Genomic DNA, 15,776 nt, shown 5'->3' with positions numbered 1-15,776 from the left:
ATAGAGGGTGGGGCCTCAGATAGAGAGAGTATATGAAAAAAAGACATAGTAGGACCAGAGAGAAAGAAAATCCAGTTTTTTAACCTGGGCAAAAACTGAGGAAGATGGGGCAGATCCATAGTTGTGTGTATTAAAGAATTTACAAAAACCGTGAGAATTTAATGTTGTTTTTATTTCAATAATCTGAAAACAAATAATGTTAGGATATTCTTAATCATCACAGCAGCTATGCCCATTGAGTTTGAGCAATAAACCTTACCCTTAAGAATCACCGTGGGTCAGTGAGAAAGGAAAAAAGGTAAACTTGGGAATCTAAATAATGTGTTCTCACCAGTTGAAAGGTAAGAGATATCAAGTTCCTCAGCATAAATCAAAGTTTCACAGAAGTTCAATATTGTGAATATAGTGAGAGAATTGAGTCATCACCCAGCATGCAGCAGGGTAGACCAATTGACTGTCAGAGAACCCTCCCAGAATAGTCAGCATCATATTCCAGTTATAAGCAGCATCCCAGAATAGTCAGCATCGTATTCTAGTTATAAGCAGCAATTTAGCTAATGTGGTTAAATTAATATTGTTAATTTGAATTAGTAATATGAAGAGTACTTAACTCCTAAATTGATTTAGGTTTTATAAAGGTATCAGAGCTAATAAAAAAAAAAATACCCTCACCAGCTTTATGTTTACACAATTAAAAGTATCACTACAATAACAATAATATAAGACAATCCTGGAGTTCTACAAAAAATTATTTTCTTTAAAAGGGATCTCATCCAACTTTGAGAAAGAGATTAAACATATACTGGATTTGGGTCCTGAATCTCACATATATTATGTTTAACCTTAGCAAGTTAACAAACCTCTCTGAACCTGGTAAGTACCTTGGCAAGTAATAATGGCCTCAGGAATAAATGGCTACTTCACAAAAATAAGGTGAGTCATGATTAAATCAGAGAAAGAAATGTTTAGCACAGTGCCTGAGGCTTAGTAAATATTCAATACAACAACTCCCATCATCATCAGTATTAACTATGGATACCTTGTATTATTTTCTTAAAGGATGATGGTCTTGTTATTAGTTCTTTGTTTCACAGAACTATGAAAGGCATTCAATTCTGAGCTCTAATGTTCCCCTTGATCTCTCTGATCAGTTCTTGAAAGACAGTACAATTGATTGAATTATTAGAAATAATAATACTAGCTATGTGGTTAATTTTACAGGGATCCCAGGAAGACAACTAAACCCTTAGGCACAATATGTTTCTTCCTTAAGAGAAAAGAATAACAATACTAAACAAGTTGCAATGGGTCTAAAAAGATTCACTGGTTTAAAAAGTTTGCTAAGCAATTTGGACATAAATAAAATTTTAACCAGTGCAGTATATTGCATCATTTGTTCAAAATACTCACTGTCACTCTCTAGTGGATTCATTCCCTACAGTCTGGTCTCCCTCCCATAGAAGGAGAATCCTTACAACTCACTGAAATCAGGCTAGGCCATGTGACTTGTTTCATCAAACACAATATGAGTTGAAGTGACAAATGCCATATCCAAACAGACGTTATATGAACCATCTTATGAGTAAACTTGTGTTTTTCTTCTCTACCATGAGAATGGCCCAACCAAGAAAGGGACCTTCAGCCTGAGTCCCAGAATAAAGACAGTGTAGAGCAGAACCATACACAACCCATGAGAGAACAAAGCCACTGAGATTTGGAGATTATCTCAGCATAACCTAGCAATATCTAACTAATATACACAGATGCAATACTAAAATGAAATATTTAACACAGGTAAAAACATAGGGCACCATTTTCCTACTGATTTATCTCATTTCTTTCCTTTGCCACAATACCAGTCTAGGCAATGCCATCCTTTTAGGACAAAATATCTCATGTTAGGTATCTAGATAAATGCAAATCACTTATAAATGATGTCTTTTCAGACACAGAAACATATAACCAACCATTTTAACTGCCTCCAAATGTGTATTTTCTTTATTATTCCTGGGCCCTGATTTCTTTCCTAAAAAATAGCTGTTCCTGATATTTGGACATCAAGATGAAAGCAATATCGGAAAGACTCAAAGGAGAATAAATCCTACCGATGTAATACAGCTATGCAAACAGGTCGAGTAAATGACAGGAAGCATCAGTGGGTGCAGGCTGGAACTCATGACTCCAATGGTCAGCCCAGGTGTGAGTGTCTGCCCTGGAGCACAGCCTCATGAAGAGTCCAGTTGTACCTGGCCCAAGCATGCCTCACCACTGGATGTCAAGAGAAAGGGGACCCATACGCCTGTGATTCCATCTTATAATGGCTCTGTGAGCTCCAGATTGCACCAAGTGATCCCACTGTCTCCTCTTGAACTTTCTGCAAGACAGATAATTCAACCCTGATAGGTCCTTGAAGGAAATAACCACATCTCATTCATCTTTGTAGCTCGTTACTTAAATTACACTTGTAATTAAAGGCAGCTCGGTGTAGTACAGTTAAAAGCGTGGGCTTTGAGTTAAGAGTCTAAGATTCAAACTCCAGCTTCTCCATTTACTTTGGGAAGGACCTTGTGAGCAGATGCTATTAAGTGCCCTAGTAATGTCCCACTAACTTGAACATTTTAGAGTACCCAAAAGGATTTTACACTGCCAATATCAGCATCTCTGCTGAAGACTTCTTTTGAACCTTGGAAAACTATTCTGCTCTTGCAGGAGGCAAAATAGAAGTGTCAGGGAATCAACTACCTCAAAAACAATTGACGGAGATTTTTATATACCAATGTTCACAGAAGCATTGTTCACAATAGCCAAAAGGTAGAAACAAACCAAATGTCCATTGACAGATGAATGGATAAACAAAATATAGTATATAAATACAAGAGAATATTATTCATCCTTAAAAAGGAATGAAATCCTAATTCATGCTACATTATGGGTGATCCTTAAAAATACTATGCTAAGTATTTAAGTGAATTAATCCAGGCACAAAAGATAGATATTGTGTAATTCCACTTATATGAGGTCCCTAGAATAGTCAAATTCATAGAGACAGAAAGTAGAATAGTGGTTGCCAAGGGCTTGGGGCAGGAGGGATTGGGGAGTCATTGTTTAATAAGTATAGTTTCAGTTTAGGATGACGCAAAAATTCTGGAGAGGAATGGTGGTGATGGTTGCACAACATTGTGAATATATTAAATATCACAGAACTGTACACTTAAAAAATGGTTACAACAGTAAATGTCATATATATTTTACCATAATAAAAAATAAAAATAAATTAAAAAAAAAAAAAGAAAAAAATACAGGAGCTGTTTCCTCATGCTCAATGTGAGAACATCCTGAGGCAGGTGTTTTACCCTGTCTCCAGAGTTTCCTTGTGAGATTAAACTCCATTTGTGACTATAGTAACTTACTGAATAATGTCCCATCTATTGGCTGTCTTCTGTCTCATATTCTTGTTCACCTACTGGTGTTCCCTGTATGTCTCAAATAATTACTTGCGCAAGAACACTTGTTTCAGGATCTACTTCGGGGAGAAGCTAAGACACATAGGCAGGTTTCTTCTCTAAACATTAACTTCCTCATCATGGGAAATAATACTTGGGTCCTTGTGAAGATTAAATGAGATATATCTTGATGTGCTTAACACAGTGCCTGACACATAGTAGGTGCATAATATGAGTTTCTTTAACTTTTGGTCCAAGTTATCTGCCTTTTTAATAAAAGCTAAACTATGTCTCTCAGTTTCAGTAAGAGATTTGAAATCGAAGAGCTATTCTTTCTTATCCTCTACCTGATTAATATATCCTATAATTAACATTCACCATTTAACCACACGGGACATCAAAAGGAACTGGAATTCTGCATCCAACTCAATCCTTTCCCTAGAAGTGGGCTAAGTCCACAAAAGAATTTAGACAAGCCCCCAGATATCAACCAGATCTTTCAAGGCAGACAGATCACTACCACAGCCTTTTGACCTGAGGAATTAGAGAGCTGTGGCGTTAATTATACACAAATCTTAATTTTTATCCTTCTTTCCCTTTGGCTCTGAATGTACCACCTTAGCATCACTAAGGCTTACGATGAAGACTAAGATGCATTTAGTCTTTTCCTGTTTCACAGTGCACCAAATGAAACCATGGAATCATAAAAACCTATTCAGGTATACCTTTTGCTAAATATCACTTTATTTGCTTTAGTTTCTCTTTGCCAAAGTACACAGAGAATTTTGTTAGCGCGATGATCATCTATGCCAATTAGAAAACCAAGGGATTAGGTTACTGACTGGTGGACTCTCCTAAATAGGCTGGTGAGAAATCCAATTTCTATTCCCTATTTTTGTAGAGAAGACTTTTCTAAATATGTGTTTTTAAAAAGCTGAACAAGCAGAAGTTGACTAGACTTACCTGTTAAAAAGGGAAGCTCTGTTCCCAAAAAACAAATGAATGATAAAATCCTTAATTACATCTTGCCCTTTATCATAATCCCCAAAGCTTTTTCCCAACATTTCATACATCTAAAGCCTTTAACTTTGTTCTTATCCCTCACAACTATATATAGTTATCCAACTTAAGTCCGGAGCATCTGACAGAGGGTAAACACCATCCATATTGGGCATGTCTAATGGTTTCCATTGTTCCCTCAATTACATTAAGTTCATAAGGCTCATACTTCTCCTAATACTACTGCCTGCAGTTTTCCATTTTCCACTTACTTTTTAGAAAATGATCACAAGATTCAAGAAATATTCAAATGATTGCACAAACTCTGATATACAAATATGGTGACACTGATGGAATAAAACTACGTGTTAGCAGGTAAAGCCATGATATAGTAGTTCAAAATGTTGGTTCCCACACTGATGCACAGAGGTCAAGATTAACGTATAAAAGGTAGGGTAGCAATGTTCCTAATGTCCAAAAAGTGGTGTAAGTCATACAAAAGTGAAGTCATAGGCAGCCAGTATGCATGGGAAAATGAATATAGTTTCAGCACATAACTCCTAATCTTGTACACTTCAGGGAATAATTAAAACATTTCCATTTATGAACTTTCTCACACCACTTTCAGAAGCTGTACTTCAAGTATTTCCAACTCTTATTAATCTGACAAAGTCAGTTTAATTACATCCATTAACTAAAAACAACTTGTAAAGATTTCAAAACAAGATCCATATTCTCTGTGCTCTGCTCCAAATCACTGAAAAGAACTTGGTCCCAGATAACATTCAGAGATTCTCAAAACCAACAAGCAGTATGGAATCCCATTATAGATTTTTCATCAGGAGCATTTTCACCTGAAAATGGTCTTTTAAAGTTATTAAAGCTCATATTAAAAGGCCATATCCATAATCTCTATATTGTTTTCCAGGTCATCCTGCCACTCTCTCACCAGTTACAAACCCCATACTCCTGCGAACACCAAAAGTAGGTAATTATTGCCATGAAAGTGGAATAAAATGAATATAAAGAGAATTCATCATCTCTGATTGTGTCAGTCAACTACCGAAACCCCTGGATGGTTAAGCTTAAACCTCATCTCTTTAGTGGATCACAAGGTCTTCGTGCCTGTCACTCCTTCTGTTTCTCCTGCCATTCCCCAAACCCAGCAGAGCTAATCTCCAGCTCCACAGCTCTATTTTCACCTCCCCAAACCTCGAATCTCCTATTCTCTTGCTCACCATAGGACTGGACCGTTTCCTCTGTTATTTTTACCATCAAAATCAAGCCCACTCCAGCTAACTCCATTTGGTTTTCCACCTCACCTTAGGTGTTATTTCCTTCAAGAAGCCTTCCTTCATCCTTCATCCATGAATCTCCTAAGTATTCCATGATAGCCTGGGTGGCCCCCATCAAAACTCTCATTACAATAGCCTGCTTATTTGGCTACAGTCCTGAGCCTTCCAAAATCACTTGCTCTGTTTAAAGCCGCATCCTCTGCGCCCAGCAGAGGGCTGGCATGAAGCAAGCATATACATGTACAGTAAATCTATAACGTAATGGCTTAACTCTTTGTCAATAAAATCCAAACCATACCAGCCATTCTTATTTATATTCCTATAAAATAGCTAATAAAATGACAGTTACTTAATCCTTTGCATGAAAAAACTGTTGTTAAAAAAAAAAAAAGTACCATCTGGAAAAGGGCTGGATGATTTTGAAACATCAAGAAACAGAGATTCCCCAAACAAAGAGAAAGCTAGTGGAAAAGCTAGAAATGGAACTTAGGTCTCTTGACTCGCAGGTCAGTGCTCACATCTCTATATCCAAAAGAATCTGCTCTGAAGCTATTCTAAGCAACTATTCATGTTGCTGAATTCAAGGTGGCCCCTGTCAGTGTATTCGAAGCCTGTGTATGAAAAGACAGTTCTTTCTCATACTTAACAAAAAAGGTAGAGAATTTCCCTGTGTACCCTGGCTAACTGCTCCATGCTCAAGCCTGAAAAACACAGTCACTGAAACTCTGTTGCCTTTGTATCCACCCAGTATCAAACAGTACCTATTTCCAGCACGCGCCTAAGAATGTCAAACTATCATCCCATTCACTACTCAACCTCCTACTTCTCCCCATGGAGACGTTTCAGGAACAAGGCGGCTAATGAGCCAAAATAGGAAGCAAAAAAGGGGTAACAGGGAACTTTATCTGACAGAAAGAAAAAATACACATCACCAGAAGAAAACACATCAAAAGCCCTCTCTTGAGAGCCAAACGTGAAAGAGTCAACAACATTGCTCCAGTAGGATCCTGACCTTTAAACTACAATCTTGCTCCTCCAGGTGATGACAGTTAGCTTGGAGCTGAAAGGCAGGAAGGCAGCATGGCTAATCTGCCTTAAACCAGGCACAAGAAAGCCATCTTGGTAGGAGTTTTGTGCCCACCAGTGTCACCAAGGAAAAAAAAAAACAGGGATTATGGTACCAACCCAACCTCACATCTTGTGGCTCAACTACCTTCAGAGCAGAGTTCTCCATCCCCAGAGCAACTTCCTACCCTGACCACACCCACCTTGTCTTAGAGAAATTCACAACATAAGAACTAGTAACTACAGTGCACAACTAGGTTTAATTTGTTACATAAAACTCTGCCCTTTCTCGCTACAGTTAGCCATACTGTTTTAGTGGAAAGTCTCTCATGGTTTGCATAATGATCTAAGAGTATTCCTAAAGAACAGTCAGTCACATTATTCAATTCCCATTCAAGCTCTTGTCTTCTGAGCCACTAGGAAGTTGCCTTGAATTAATAGTTTACTCTTAATACATTTATGGGTAATGCACTTTGCTGCCTGCAATTCATTCATACTCTGAAATCACAGAATGACAACTACCTTTAGGGGTAGAAAGCTTTAAGACAGGAAAAAAGGAGGAATACTATCAGACACCCACACACAGACATGCACACATACCACACACATTCAACAGAATTAAGTGAGCAGAATATAAAATCTTAAGAACAAACCATGACAAAGTAAAGTTTCTAGTATACAACATCTATGAACGTTGCCACTGGCCTTCTACCTACAAGTGTCTCCCAGAGATGCCCTCTGACTTGACTCATGCTCCTCATCCACTGGGGCCACGATCTCACTGCTGACTTCCATGAAAGAGTAATCACTTCCGTCCTTAAAGTGCTGGCTGTCTCTCTCCCACTGCCTGCCTCTCCCTCCCTCTCTCTCTCTCTCTTAATTTTGTTAAGTGCCCACTAGCTGCCAGCAACTAGAGATTTCCTAGAACTTCAAAGCAACAAATGTGGAAGATAGAAACAGAGAAGGAATGCCCAAAAAGTTAAAAGCATAACTTGAGGCACAACCCTGGGAAACAGGGCCAAGTGCTAAGGAATCCAGCTAAGATAGAGGTTGAACTGACCCAAGAGAAGGGTTAACCAATTATATCAGCAATTAAGTCGTGAAGTAGTAGCTTTGAGTAGCAAATCACAAGCAGGACTCAGCCCAAGCTGTGAAAGAGACAGCCTGGCTCTTCTTGGTGCTTTGTTGGCACTTCTAACATATGCCTGGAAAGAGAAAGTGGCTATGGTCCACTTCTATACCCCCAGTGCCTATCACATAGTAGATGCTCAATAAATATTACAAAAATTCATATTTCTAGATCAATGAATAAGTATTCAATCAATAGTAGCCATTATTATGGTAGCTGATAATCATTATTCTTCCCCAAGCCACTGAGGTTCTATCACTTAAAAGGGCAACAGGGCATTAAAAGTAAAGGCTTTGTTTGTTTGTTTGTTTGTTTGTTTAAGAAAAGCAAGAGGCACTATACAATATATCTTCGGATTTTTTAAACAGCAAAGGTTTCTTTCTCAGTCACATTATATATCCAATGTCAGCTGACTTAAAGCGTTGCTCATTTAGTGACTCGGTGACAAAAGCAGACAGAGGCTCCATCTCAACACATGCTTCTATGATCATCACAGCAGTAAAAGAGAACATTGGATGGTCTCACTCTAAAAATTAATTCTCACCTGTAAAATAGGTTCTAGCATAGAAGTGATGTAAGTCACTTACAACATATGCCTGGAAAGAGAAAAAGTGGGAACATTAACACAGTCTCTACCACAAATGCTACTAAGACACAACAAGCTGTGGAATAACAAAGGGATTTGTTGAAAAAGATGCTCAAATAAAACATCTGGACAACTCTAAGGTTCACATAATCATGGACCTGGAAGGTTGTGTAGGGATCATTTTAGAGCAGTGGCCTCAACATAAAGACAGCTCAGACAACATAAACTTGGACCCTGAATTTTCAGAGCAACTCCGCTTTTTTCTATAAATATATTAAGGGTCCAGATAAGCTTTTATTTAGGAAACAAAAAAGTATCTACAGCTGAAAAACATTTGAAAACCACTAATGTAAATCAAATCCTTTATTTTACAGATTTAAAAAGTAGAAGAGGGGAGAAGGAAGCTCCAAAAGTTAAAATGACCACACCCCACCCCCAAGGAAGCTCCAGAATGTTTAACAGATACAGAAATAAGTCCACTGACAGAATCTGTTGTACCATTGCACCACCCTCTGGCCTTATCCTTCATCTCTGCTACCTTGAACTGGCACAATGGAGTCAGACCCAGACCAAAATCATATCATAGAGGGTCAACAAGGGTTCAACAAATGGTAAGGATGATAAGCAGAAGTCCCCATCCTATTGCACTAAATAATGATTCACATTCCAATAGCAATTCTCTACATTACTCATTCTCTATTTCCTGGCAAACGTGAAGCCATTAGTAGAAGTTAATACTAACCTTCAGGAGACTTTCGTTTTGTTCTCAGATTACAGGTTAACAGTCAACTATGATTTGTGTTCACTCAATTCCATTCTCTTGTGTTCCCAGCTTTGCTTTGTGCCCAGCTTTTCCTCCACCTTCATTCGCACTAAAGCACTGAGTGTCACAGACTTAAGTCTCAATGGTCTCCCCACCTCCAATCTCTGTCATTTTCAAATCATCTTATACTTGCTAGTCCATGAAATAAAACTCAAACTTTTCAAACTAGAATCCAGTTTCCATCTCAATCATACCCCAATCTACTTTTCCAACATTCTCTCTCCTGTGTTACTTATCCTGCCCAGCCAAAGGCAAGATGATGGGCTTGAAAGTCAAAATGACATAGTAATGAATCCTAGATCTTGTGAAAGTTCCTTATCTGAGTTTTGATGTTCTCATCTGTAAAATAGGTATGATGGCATCTACTTTGAGAGGCTCCTGAGAAGGTATTGTGTCTATGAGGATAATGTTTGACTGCAAGTAACGAATAGCGGCTTACAAGTAAGGAGATTGTTTGTTTTATGCAATAAGTACAGGAGAAGACAGTCTAGGCTGGTACTATGGCTCAACAGTGTCATCGAGACCAAGATCTTTCCAAGGTCCAGCTTTGCCATTTTTAATGCATAATTTCACTTTTGTTGTTATAGTTGGTTGTTGCCCCTCCAGGCATTGCACCTATGTTCCCAGCAGCAAGAAGCAGAAAGGGGCCAAAAACTGTAGAGGTATACCAGTCAAGTCTGTCCTCCTCACTAAGCTTTCAGGAGAAGCCCCCACCCAACAACACCTACTTCCATTACTATAAGACCTGAGTCTCATGGCCACTCTAGGCTATAAGGGAGTCTAGGTAAGTGAGATGGACATATTTCTATCTCAAACAAAATTGGGGTTCTTTTGTTAGAAAGGAGAGAATAAATATTGAATACGCAATCAGCAATGTCTACCCCAATATTAAATTAGTATTTTATGTAAAGTGCTAAGCACAGTAACCTAGCACATAGTTAACTACTCAATAAAAATTAAATGATAATTACTGCTTTATAATAATTATTGTTGTTCTTATTCACCTTTCTTACCCTCTGGGAAAATGGAATAACTCATTATATCCAAATGTGTTCCTTACGTTTCTACTATATCCACTGCTCTATCTGTATCTCCAACATGATTCCTTCTTCAAAGTCTTTATTTCAACCAAAAAGTCTTTCCTGACAGCTACTCCTAATAATAAGTTCTATGGTAGCAGGACTCACATCAGACAGAAACTCCTATGTTCATTACTCCATTGAGCATAGTCCCTTGGAACACAGTAGGTTCTAATAAATAGTGCCTTGATAATTTAAGTAACTTATATACATACTCATACCTGCTTTTACAGTCATTCCTCTATAATCAAACATGGTTTGTTCCTGAAATGCAAAATTTAAATACTAAGTTCATATATAATAAAGCTAGGGGTTGGAGTAAGGAGATAAAGACTGCATTCTCCAAGAATGAGAAGAAAAAGTACAAAATTCTCTAATAATACCATACTTTTTACACACTGTAGGAGTTCAGGTTATAGTTCATCAAATTATTCCCTTCCTACTATGGGCAGAGTCTACTTTTACCCATGGATGCTGAGGTTCACTATGTGACTTGCTATGTCCAAAAAGGTTGTTAGTGTAAATGACCTTTGCTCGTCTCTTGAATCTAATGATTTGCTACGAGAGGAGCATGACCCCAAGTAGCTGCTATCCCTTCAGCCTGGGCTCCAGAACACATGTGGAGCAGGCAGGAACCCAGCCTGTAGCCTATAGCAAAGCCCCCAAGGAGTCCAGCCTACATCAGCCAAATTTCATTCAACCCAAAGACTCATGAATGTGAGAATAAATACCTGCTACTGTAAGTCGAGTTTTATTATGCAGCGAAAGTTGACTAAGAAATCCTTTACTATTTGAAATTTAGCATTTCTTTCATATTCATTCATTTTGTTCTTTTTCTTCATATAAGAAAGAACAGGCTGAAGAATCTCTTTCTTTGGTACACCCAATGATTTCTACCTTAGGGTCAACTGTTTTAAATTTATGAGACCTACATTATCATTTAATATTGGTGCTTTTCCACTTTCCATTTGTACTACTATCTTTCTAAAATAAGGAAATCACAATAAAGTATCAAAGAATAATATAAATATTGCTGAAATAAAACTGTTGACTGGCAAGTAGGTCTCCCATATGACAGCCATAACTTCTTAGCTGATAAAAGGTGTTAAAGGAAGCCATAGTAAAACAAAAGAAAAATGCAGATTGTACAAAGTTGACCTCACCAAAATTAAAGACTATCTGTTGAGGTGAATTTGTGAATTCCAACACCATTTATCTAAACACGTTTTTCAGGATACTTGTTTTGGCAAACCATGACCAATGAGTTTCACCAGTGGGAAAACGTTGATAAGTGTTAAGTCTTGTGACATTTCCAACATAATAAGACAAGAGGGCCAAACTATTTTAATAGAGTAATTTAAATTTTTTTTTAAAAAAAAGTCTATTGAATGATGTTAAGAGCATGTATTCAACCAAGACCTACTAAAAATTCCAACTGGAAATTTAAGGTATCAAGAAAAATGGAAGACCAGGTGCTATAGATGTAAAAAATAAATAAAATAAAAAATAAGGGTCTGTAAGCTGACAAGGTCCTTGCAATCTTTGAGGTCAACCAAGGGTTGCCTCGCCTAAAAAAAAAAAAAGAAGAAGAAGAAAAAGAAGAAGAAGAAGAATTTGGATTTTGTTTTGTTTTACTCTCTTTTAAGTCATCATCATTAAGTTTGAAACCAAATTTCCTTGGGCCAAAGCTGACCTACCAGAAATATATAATATACAAAGTTACCAAATTTGCCTATTGCTGGAAGCAACAGCCTTCAAAAGCAAGGCAAATAGGACAGTTCATTGCAGTGGACTCAACAAAATAGGCCCTATGTATGGTGGGAGAGTCCAGACTTGAACACATGCAGAACAGACCACACAACCAAAAGCTGAATTCAAGGCCATGGCCAAGGTCATAGGCTCCAGGTCAGAGAAACCTGGGCTCAAGTTCTTACTCTCACACTAAGCTGTGTGGCAAGGTATTAAATTCCTTTAGTTTCTTCTATCTATAATTTGGGAATAATAATAGTACCTACCTCATAGAGGCTCTACAAGGTTTAAAAAAATAATGCATGTACTCAGCAAAGTGCTAGCACATACAATAACAGTAATAAGGAAAACAGTAATAGTAATAACACCACCCCGACAAACCTGGCTCCCATATGAAGACTACCCTAATCAGGGTACTCTGGCTCATAAGCTGTTCATGAAATGCTGAATGCACACCTTTCACATCCAGGTCCAGCTTCTATGAGGTGACAGCTCTCTGGACCAACCAGTAATTTTTCTACTAAATTCAGGAAGAAGGGTGTTGAAAAATAAGCTTTTCACTAATAGAAAATTGAAAAGGATCTGGTCCTTCTGCCCACAATCCATCCACCTGTGAAAGTCTTGCTGGTGAAAGCCATACTTCCATCACCATCCACATACCGCCCCTTCAAACTGTGCAAGGCTTTTATCAAAGCACAGAAGCAGACCAACAAAATGGCTCACCTTAGAAGCAAATTCACCTCAAAAGGAAACTCTTCTACCCTCCAGAAAGGATCTGACTTGACCCCACTGTCACCTTCAAACTGACATTCAAACTCGAAATAAAAAAGTAAATCTTCACTTCCAGAAGTTGAGTTACACTGTCAAAACTAAAAGAATCCCTTCTATTTGTGGTAATCCTAATAAAGCATGCTTGTCTGCTTCAAAAATATCTTATAAATCTATCCAACAGAGCCAAGAGCAAAATAGTGTATACTGAGAAACAATGTGACTACAAGGACAAGAGTGACCATATGAGACAAAGTGCCACACCCTTTTCCAGATAGCACAACAGTAAATGATATCTCTTACAAAGGAGCCCACATTCTAGAGAAACAGATGGAAAATTCTAACCTACAACACCCTTCCTCCACCCCCATTTCATTCTTTACACAGATCCATTTCATTTTCATTTTTAAATCAATGGCCATGAGCAGTCCCAACTACTACAACTAATAAAGGTGGGGGGGGACAAACACAAGCCAAACATACTTGCTTCTAAGACCATTTCTGAAGAGTTTTCTTCCCGCCTGTCTGCCTCTCACAGCTAGAGCTTCATACCTGGTGGAAACCAATGGTTAAGTAAAACCACTGATTTTTAAAAAGCCAACCAGGAAACTAACCATGACAAGTGGGAGCTGCCCTCCTCTCCTGAGCATTGATTGGCTCCTAGTGTTCCACCGGTCCCTGTTCTGCCCACATAAATGGCAGGTGTGGCTGTCAATCACACAGGGAACTGACAATTCACCGCTCTGGGAGTAAATTGCCTTTCATCTAGCAAAGGCAGGTAGCCGCCTAAAATCGATCCGCTAGTAACAGAGCGGACCCTCCCTCTCTGGGAAAGAGAAGAGAGACCCCGAAGTATGAAATAAGACAGGGCCGATTGGAGAGTTTACGAGCGCTGTTATATTATCCCGCAGCAAAGCAGACCTTAATCTTCACTGTCCTAAGATGATCTTTCAAAGGATCGGACAGTAATTTTAAAAAATAAATAAATAAAAGAAAGAAAAAATAGGTAAACCCTCTAAGTACCTTTCTTCTTGTATAATTCGGAGATGGAGAGGAGAAGGGAAGGAATGTCATTCAGTTTAATTTCACATCGTATTCATTTTCATATACCACCGTCTCCTACCCTTCCCCATTAAATCCAGCTTCATTTTCCCTGACACAGATTTTTTTTTTTTTAACACGCTCCCTTCTGAGTCCATCGAGGCAGACTGGAACCCCACCCCCTGGGCTGGGGCTCCACCTTTCTCCACTTTGTTCTGCTTGAGGTTCCTCGAGACCCTTGCCCCCGTGAACACCCCACCCCTGGAGACAAGTGGGGAAAAGCCAGGCGAAAGAGGGGGAGCTGGGGAGAAGAAAGGCGATGGCAGTGAGGGTGGCTGCCGGAGAGGGATTGCGGGAGGTGGCCCGGGCCGCCGGGACGAGCGAACGACGCCCGCGCGCAGAAGGAAGCCGTGCACTTGTTCCAATCCGGGGGTTTCGACATTAAGGCAAATCCGCCTTTAGGCCGCCCCATGTTTCCCCCCGCCCCGAAAAGCCTCGGTAGAGGCGGATGGTCCACCCCTCGACTCCCCCCGATAACGCATTGCAGCTCCCCACGAGTGAGGGGCACCCGGCACGAGAGGTGCCGGGCACGGACGCCAGGAGGGAGCCGGGCGCCCAGCGGCCCCGGCCCCGGCGTCGACGTCTCACCTTTCCGATGCTCGCCCCGGGGCCGTCCCACATGGATTTTTACAACCTCACGTCGCCTTGGCCCCGGGCGGCCGGGAGGAGCCGGAGCCGGCGCCGGAGCGCGAGCGAGCAGGAGCGGGAGGAGGAGGAGCAGGAGGAGCCGGCGGGCGGGAGGGAGGGAAGAGGGGAGGGTAGCGCTCTGAGGGCCGGAGCCGCGCGCGGGGCCGGGCGGGGCTGACGGCCGAGGGGGCGGCACCCGCCGCAGTCCCGAGACGCGCGCTCGCGCGGCTGCTAGAGCGGCGCTCCGCCGGGTCCCCCGCCCGGCCGCTCTGCGCGCTCGCTCGCCGCGGCCCTGACTCACATTCCCAGCATTCCCGAGGAGCCGCTGGGGGGCGGGAGGGGGGGTCTGGGCTGGGACGCGGGCGCCTCGGCGGGGGGCAGCAGAGAGCGTCCGGCCCCGGCGCGGTGCGGTTGACGCGGGGCTTCGAAGCGCCTGCTCCCTGTAGGCTGCCGTCTCGAAGCGTTTCGTCCGCATCTTCTGTGCCTAACTCCCCTTCCCGTGCACCCCCCCTCAAAAAGCCGCCAGGCACTCCCGTACTAGTCAGGTGGCTTCGGTGACAGGGGTAGGGATTGCACTTAGTGTAGGGGATGTAACTATCGTTCAATTTAAGCTTTAGAGTTGAGGTCGAGGTTCCCATTCCATGGCACCCTCCTATCAGCTTAATCTTTAGGAGGCTGAGGGCATTCCATAAGATTTTTACTTTCTTGTTCCCCCAAGGAAAGGAGAGAATGGAAGATGAAGGAATGAAGCAAGGAAAAATATCATCATAATCGTTGCCATCATGCATCGAGTGCCTCCTCTGTACCCTGCAGTGTGCTTGTATCGTCCCATTTAAGGTAGAAAGGTGGTGTCTGAGTTCACACACAGAGATACACTCCTCAAGGCAAGGTGCAGGAGGAGTTGGACAAGTTTTTCATTGATAAAGGTTTCCATCCAACAAGTCTGGAGCCCCAGCTGTTACCATTTCTGTTAGGGGATTAAAAATGTCATGGGCATCTCCAGATTTGGTCTCTCTCACTGAGTAGTCCATTTGCAGGACTAGAGCAGTAATTTTCTTCCAGTCCTGATGAGTCGCTTCCAGCAATTCCAGTGGCTAGATCGAAATATCTCC

At 40.7% G+C, this 15,776-nt stretch overlaps 1 protein-coding gene across 18 annotated transcripts in view; it reads right to left on the bottom strand.

Moving 5' to 3' along the window:
* The window catches only part of ERC2 (ELKS/RAB6-interacting/CAST family member 2), a 907,956-nt gene extending 893,200 nt beyond the window's left edge, over positions 1 to 14,756 (bottom strand). For all 18 annotated transcript variants that reach the window (XM_039867403.1, XM_039867394.1, XM_039867401.1 and 15 more), the window contains exon 1: positions 14,626 to 14,756. The gene's annotated coding sequence lies outside the window, so the exon portion shown is untranslated. The remainder of the gene's footprint in view (positions 1 to 14,625) is intronic.
* Positions 14,757 to 15,776: the final 1,020 nt, after the last annotated feature.

The sequence above is a fragment of the Pteropus medius genome, unplaced genomic scaffold (genome assembly GCF_902729225.1).
Source record: "Pteropus medius unplaced genomic scaffold, Ma_sr-lr_union100, whole genome shotgun sequence".
Lineage (NCBI taxonomy): Eukaryota > Metazoa > Chordata > Mammalia > Chiroptera > Pteropodidae > Pteropus > Pteropus medius.
Note: the sequence above shows the minus strand (reverse complement) of the source record. Positions and strands in the feature narration are given on the sequence as shown.